Source organism: Drosophila suzukii, chromosome 3 (genome assembly GCF_043229965.1).
Source record: "Drosophila suzukii chromosome 3, CBGP_Dsuzu_IsoJpt1.0, whole genome shotgun sequence".
Classification (NCBI taxonomy): domain Eukaryota; kingdom Metazoa; phylum Arthropoda; class Insecta; order Diptera; family Drosophilidae; genus Drosophila; species Drosophila suzukii.
The window spans coordinates 44,660,470-44,668,360 of NC_092082.1; positions in this window are offsets into that span (position 1 = coordinate 44,660,470).

Sequence of the window (7,891 nt, forward strand, 5' to 3'; positions counted from 1 at the left end):
CTGTCTGAATGTCTGTCTGTCTGTCTGACTGACTGTCTGTCTGAATGTCTGTCTGTCTGAATGTCTGTCTGTCTGAATGCCTGTCTTTCTGTCTGTCTGTCTGTCTGTCTGTCTGCCTGTCTGTCTGCCTGCTGTCTGTCTGTCTGTCTGAATGTCTGTCTGTCTGTCTGTCTGTCTGAATGTCTGTCTGATTGTCTGTCTGTCTGAATGTCTGTCTGTCTGTCTGAATGTCTGTCTGTCTGAATGTCTGTCTGTCTGAATGACTGTCTGTCTGATTGTCTGTATGTCTGTATGTCTGTATGTCTGTATGTCTGTATGCCTGTATGTCTGTATGTCTGTATGTCTGTATGTCTGTATGTCTGTATGTCTGTATGTCTGTATGTCTGTATGTCTGTATGTCTGTATGTCTGTATGTCTGTATGTCTGTATGTCTGTATGTCTGTATGTCTGTATGTCTGTATGTCTGTATGTCTGTATGTCTGTATGTCTGTATGTCTGTATGTCTGTATGTCTGTATGTCTGTATGTCTGTATGTCTGTATGTCTGTATGTCTGTATGTCTGTATGTCTGTATGTCTGTATGTCTGTATGTCTGTATGTCTGTATGTCTGTATGTCTGTATGTCTGTATGTCTGTATGTCTGTATGTCTGTATGTCTGTATGTCTGTATGTCTGTATGTCTGTATGTCTGTATGTCTGTATGTCTGTATGTCTGTATGTCTGTATGTCTGTATGTCTGTATGTCTGTATGTCTGTATGTCTGTATGTCTGTATGTCTGTATGTCTGTATGTCTGTATGTCTGTATGTCTGTATGTCTGTATGTCTGTATGTCTGTATGTCTGTATGTCTGTATGTCTGTATGTCTGTATGTCTGTATGTCTGTATGTCTGTATGTCTGTATGTCTGTATGTCTGTATGTCTGTATGTCTGTATGTCTGTATGTCTGTATGTCTGTATGTCTGTATGTCTGTATGTCTGTATGTCTGTATGTCTGTATGTCTGTATGTCTGTATGTCTGTATGTCTGTATGTCTGTATGTCTGTATGTCTGTATGTCTGTATGTCTGTATGTCTGTATGTCTGTATATCTATATGTCTGTCTGTGTGTGTCTGTCTGAATGTCTGGCTGTCTGTCTGTCTGTATGTCTGTATGTCTGTATGTCTGTATGTCTGTATGTCTGTATGTCTGTATGTCTGTATGTCTGTATGTCTGTATGTCTGTATGTCTGTATGTCTGTATGTCTGTATGTCTGTATGTCTGTATGTCTGTATGTCTGTATGTCTGTATGTCTGTATGTCTGTATGTCTGTATGTCTGTATGTCTGTATGTCTGTATGTCTGTATGTCTGTATGTCTGTATGTCTGTATGTCTGTATGTCTGTATGTCTGTATGTCTGTATGTCTGTATGTCTGTATGTCTGTATGTCTGTATGTCTGTATGTCTGTATGTCTGTATGTCTGTATGTCTGTATGTCTGTATGTCTGTATGTCTGTATGTCTGTATGTCTGTATGTCTGTATGTCTGTATGTCTGTATGTCTGTATGTCTGTATGTCTGTCTGTCTGAATGTCTGTGTCTGTCTGTCTGGCTGTCTGTCTGTCTGTCTGAATGTATGTCTGTATGTCTGTATGTCTGTATGTCTGTATGTCTGTATGTCTGTATGTCTGTATGTCTGTATGTCTGTATGTCTGTATGTCTGTATGTCTGTATGTCTGTATGTCTGTATGTCTGTATGTCTGTATGTCTGTATGTCTGTATGTCTGTATGTCTGTATGTCTGTATGTCTGTATGTCTGTATGTCTGTATGTCTGTATGTCTGTATGTCTGTATGTCTGTATGTCTGTATGTCTGTATGTCTGTATGTCTGTATGTCTGTATGTCTGTATGTCTGTATGTCTGTATGTCTGTATGTCTGTCTGTCTGAATGTCTGTGTCTGTCTGTCTGGCTGTCTGTCTGTCTGTCTGTCTGTATGTCTGTATGTCTGTATGTATGTATGTCTGTATGTCTGTCTGTCTGTCTGTCTGTCTGTCTGTCTGTCTGTCTGTCTGATTGTCTGTCTGTCTGTCTGTCTGAATGTCTGTCTGTCTGTCTGAATGTCTGTCTGTCTGTCTGTCTGTCTGTCTGTCTGCCTGTCTGTCTGCCTGCTGTCTGTCTGAATGTCTGTCTGTCTGTCTGTCTGTCTGAATGTCTGTCTAAATGTCTGTCTGAATGTCTGCCGGTCTGTCTGAATGTCTGTCTGTCTGTCTGAATGTCTGTCTGTCTGAATGTCTGTCTGAATGTCTGTCTGTCTGAATGACTGTCTGTCTGTCTGTCTGATTGTCTGTATGTCTGTATCTCTGTATGTCTGTATGTCTGTATGTCTGTATGTCTGTATGTCTGTATGTCTGTATGTCTGTATGTCTGTATGTCTGTATGTCTGTATGTCTGTATGTCTGTATGTCTGTATGTCTGTATGTCTGTATGTCTGTATTTCTGCATGTCTGTATGTCTGTATGTCTGTATGTCTGTATGTCTGTATGTCTGCATGTCTGTATGTCTGTATGTCTGTATGTCTGTATGTCTGTATGTCTGTATGTCTGTATGTCTGTATGTCTGTATGTCTGTATGTCTGTATGTCTGTATGTCTGTATGTCTGTATGTCTGTATGTCTGTATGTCTGTATGTCTGTATGTCTGTATGTCTGTATGTCTGTATGTCTGTATGTCTGTATGTCTGTATGTCTGTATGTCTGTATGTCTGTATGTCTGTATGTCTGTATGTCTGTATGTCTGTATGTCTGTATGTCTGTATGTCTGTATGTCTGTATGTCTGTATGTCTGTATGTCTGTATGTCTGTATGTCTGTATGTCTGTATGTCTGTATGTCTGTATGTCTGTATGTCTGTATGTCTGTATGTCCGTATGTCTGTATGTCTGTATGTCTGTATGTCTGTATTTCTGTATGTCTGTATGTCTGTCTGCCTGTCTGTCTGTCTGATTGTCTGTCTGTCTGTCTGTCTGAATGTCTGTCTGTCTGTCTGAATGTCTGTCTGTCTGAATGTCTGTCTGTCTGTCTGCCTGTCTGTCTGAATGTCTGTCTGTCTGTCTGAATGTCTGTCTGTCTGTCTGTCTGAATGTCTGTCTGTCTGTCTGCCTGTCTGTCTGCCTGCTGTCTGTCTGTCTGTCTATCTGAATGTCTGTGTGTGTCTGTCTGAATGTCTGGCTGTCTGTCTGTCTGTCTGTCTGAATGTCTGTCTGTCTGTCTGCCTGTCTGTCTGCCTGCTGTCTGTCTGTCTGTCTATCTGAATGTCTGTGTGTGTCTGTCTGAATGTCTGGCTGTCTGTCTGTCTGTATGTCTGTATGTCTGTATGTCTGTATGTCTGTATGTCTGTATGTCTGTATGTCTGTATGTCTGTATGTCTGTTTGTCTGTATGTCTGTATGTCTGTATGTCTGTATGTCTGTATGTCTGTATGTCTGTATGTCTGTATGTCTGTATGTCTGTATGTCTGTATGTCTGTATGTCTGTATGTCTGTATGTCTGTATGTCCGTATGTCTGTATGTCTGTATGTCTGTATGTCTGTATGTCTGTATGTCTGTATTTCTGTATGTCTGTATGTCTGTCTGTCTGTCTGTCTGTCTGATTGTCTGTCTGTCTGTCTGTCTGAATGTCTGTCTGTCTGTCTGAATGTCTGTCTGTCTGTCTGTCTGAATGTCTGTCTGTCTGGCTGCCTGTCTGTCTGAATGTCTGTCTGTCTGTCTGAATATCTGTCTGTCTGTCTGTCTGAATGTCTGTCTGTCTGTCTGCCTGTCTGTCTGCCTGCTGTCTGTCTGTCTGTCTGTCTGAATGTCTGTGTGTGTCTGTCTGAATGTCTGGCTGTCTGTCTGTCTGTCTGTCTGTATGTCTGTATGTCTGTATGTCTGTATGTCTGTATGTCTGTATGTCTGTATGTCTGTATGTCTGTATGTCTGTATGTCTGTATGTCTGTATGTCTGTATGTCTGTATGTCTGTATGTCTGTATGTCTGTATGTCTGTATGTCTGTATGTCTGTATGTCTGTATGTCTGTATGTCTGTATGTCTGTATGTCTGTATGTCTGTATGTCTGTATGTCTGTATGTCTGTATGTCTGTATGTCTATATGTCTGTATGTCTGTATGTCTGTATGTCTGTATGTCTGTATGTCTGTATGTCTGTATGTCTGTATGTCTGTATGTCTGTATGTCTGTATGTCTGTATGTCTGTATGTCTGTATGTCTGTATGTCTGTATGTCTGTTTGTCTGTATGTCTGTATGTCTGTATGTCTGTATGTCTGTATGTCTGTATGTCTGTATGTCTGTATGTCTGTATGTCTGTAAGTCTGTATGTCTGTATGTCTGTATGTCTGTATGTCTGTATGTCTGTATGTCTGTATGTCTGTATGTCTGTATGTCTGTATGTCTGTATGTCTGTCTGACTGTCTGTCTGTCTGTATGTCTGTCTGTCTGTCTGTCTGAATGTCTGTCTGTCTGTCTGAATGTCTGTCTGAATGTCTGTCTGTCTGTCTGAATGTCTGTCTGAATGTCTGTCTGTCTGAATGTCTGTCTGTCTGTCTGTCTGTCTGTCTGTCTGAATTTCTGTCTGTCTGTCTGACTGACTGTCTGTCTGAATGTCTGTCTGTCTGAATGTCTGTCTGTCTGAATGCCTGTCTGTCTGTCTGTCTGTCTGTCTGTCTGTCTGTCTGTCTGTCTGTCTGAATGTCTGTCTGTCTGTCTGTCTGAATGTCTGTCTGTCTGTCTGCCTGTCTGTCTGCCTGCTGTCTGTCTGAATGTCTGTCTGTCTGTCTGTCTGTCTGAATGTCTGTCTAAATGTCTGTCTGTCTGAATGTCTGCCGGTCTGTCTGAATGTCTGTCTGTCTGTCTGAATGTTTGTCTGTCTGTCTGACTGACTGTCTGTCTGAATGTCTGTCTGTCTGAATGTCTGTCTGTCTGAATGACTGTCTGTCTGTCTGTCTGAATGTCTGTATGTCTGTATGTCTGTATGTCTGTATGTCTCTATGTCTGTATGTCTGTATGTCTGTATGTCTGTATGTCTGTATGTCTGTATGTCTGTATGTCTGTATGTCTGTATGTCTGTATGTCTGTATGTCTGTATGTCTGTATGTCTGTATGTCTGTATGTCTGTATGTCTGTATGTCTGTATGTCTGTATGTCTGTATGTCTGTATGTCTGTATGTCTGTATGTCTGTATGTCTGTATGTCTGTATGTCTGTATGTCTGTATGTCTGTATGTCTGTATGTCTGTATGTCTGTATGTCTGTATGTCTGTATGTCTGTATGTCTGTATGTCTGTATGTCTGTATGTCTGTATGTCTGTATGTCTGTATGTCTGTATGTCTGTATGTCTGTATGTCTGTATGTCTGTATGTCTGTATGTCTGTATGTCTGTATGTCTGTATGTCTGTATGTCTGTATGTCTGTATGTCTGTATGTCTGTATGTCTGTATGTCTGTATGTCTGTATATCTGTATGTCTGTATATCTATATGTCTGTCTGTCTGAATGTCTGTCCGAATGTCTGTGTGTGTCTGTCTGAATGTCTGGCTGTCTGTCTGTCTGTATGTCTGTATGTCTGTATGTCTGTATGTCTGTATGTCTGTATGTCTGTATGTCTGTAATGTCTGTATGTCTGTATGTCTGTATGTCTGTATGTCTGTATGTCTGTATGTCTGTATGTCTGTATGTCTGTATGTCTGTATGTCTGTATGTCTGTATGTCTGTATGTCTGTATGTATGTATGTCTGTATGTCTGTATGTCTGTATGTCTGTATGTCTGTATGTCTGTATGTCTGTATGTCTGTATGTCTGTATGTCTGTATGTCTGTATGTCTGTATGTCTGTATGTCTGTATGTCTGTATGTCTGTATGTCTGTATGTCTGTATGTCTGTATGTCTGTATGTCTGTATGTCTGTATGTCTGTATGTCTGTATGTCTGTATGTCTGTATGTCTGTATGTCTGTATGTCTGTATGTCTGTATGTCTGTATGTCTGTATGTCTGTATGTCTGTATGTCTGTATGTCTGTATGTCTGTATGTCTGTATGTCTGTATGTCTGTATGTCTGTATGTCTGTATGTCTGTATGTCTGTATGTCTGTCTGTCTGTCTGTCTGAATGTCTGTGTGTGTCTGTCTGAATGTCTGTCTGAATGTCTGTTTGTCTGTCTGTCTGAATGTCTGTCCGAATGTCTGTCTGTCTGAATGTCTGAATGTTTGTCTGTGTGTCTGTCTGTCTGACTGTCTGTCTGTCTTTCTGTCTGTCTGATTGTCTGTCTGTCTGTCTGTCTGAATGTCTGTCTGAATGTCTGTCTGTCTGGCTGGCTGTCTGTCTGTATGTCTTAAAAAAAAAACACAAATATTAACTATTATGGTAAAATAAATATTCCTAAAAAAAAACATATTGCTAACTATTTAATTGTTTATGTTTTTTTCTTTTCTTACTAAAAAAAAAACAAAAAACCTAAAAAATATTTATTACATCTAACTTTATTTTATAAAAACTAAATAGGTATTAATGTAGCAAATTATTGAAAAAACTGAAAAACAAAAAAAAAGTATGAGTAGGTTGTAGTAACGTAAAATAAGTAATATATATTTTAATTTATTTGGTAACATTAATAGTTATGCCTTCCGTACGGTACGTTGCAAAGCAACGGCCTCCTCCTACCGATTTTAACATAGTAATCGGGAGCAAATTCGAGCGGCGAAAAACATACATGAAGGCATATTTATTTTAAAGTTTGTTATCTGAGTAACGGGTATCTGATAGGCGAGGTACTCGACTATAGCGTTCTTCCTTGTTTTTTTATTATTATGGTACTGATTTTAATTTTGCTAAGTTTTACAGAAACTGTATTTTATTTCAGCTATCAAAGCTCATATATTGGCTAATCTAGAACGGATTTTAATTTTCCATAGCTTAAAAATGTTCTGAAAGCTCTAGGGAAACATTTAATTTTATTATACCCGTTACTCGTAGAGTAAAAGGGTATACTAGATTCGTCGGATAGTATGTAAGAGGCAGAAGGAAGCGTTTCCGACCCCATAAAGTATATATATTCTTGATCAGGATCACTAGCCGAGTCGATCTAGCAATGTCCGTCTGTCCGTCTGTCTGTCCGGATGAACGCTGAGATCTCGGAAACTATGGGAGCTAGGCTATTGAGATTTGGCGTGAAGATTCCTGAGCTTCTTACGCAGCGCAAGTTTGTTTCAGTAGAGTGCCACGCCCACCCTAACGCCCATAAACCGCCCACAAACTTCAAAAAATCGTAAATATGACCGTGGATATCTCGGAAACTATCAAAGATAGAAAATTCAGATTTAGATTCTGTAGCCTTATACGCAGCGCAAGTTTGTTACGCGAATATGCCACGCCGACTCTAACGCCGACAAACCGCGTCTGAATGTCTGTCTGTCTGTCTGACTGTCTGTCTGTATGTCTGTCTGTCTGTCTGTCTGTCTGAATGTCTGTCTGTCTGTCTGAATGTCTGTCTGTCTGAATGTCTGTCTGTCTGAATGACTGTTTGTCTGATTGTCTGTATGTCTGTATGTATGTCTGTATGTCTGTATGTCTGTATGTCTGTATGTCTGTATGTCTGTATGTCTGTATGTCTGTATGTCTGTATGTCTGTATGTCTGTATGTCTGTATGTCTGTATGTCTGTATGTCTGTATGTCTGTATGTCTGTATGTCTGTATGTCTGTATGTCTGTATATCTGTATGTCTGTATGTCTGTATGTCTGTATGTCTGTATGTCTGTATGTCTGTATGTCTGTATGTCTGTATGTCTGTATGTCTGTATGTCTGTATGTCTGTATGTCTGTATGTCTGTATGTCTGTATGTCTGTATGTCTGTATGTCTGTATGTCTGTATG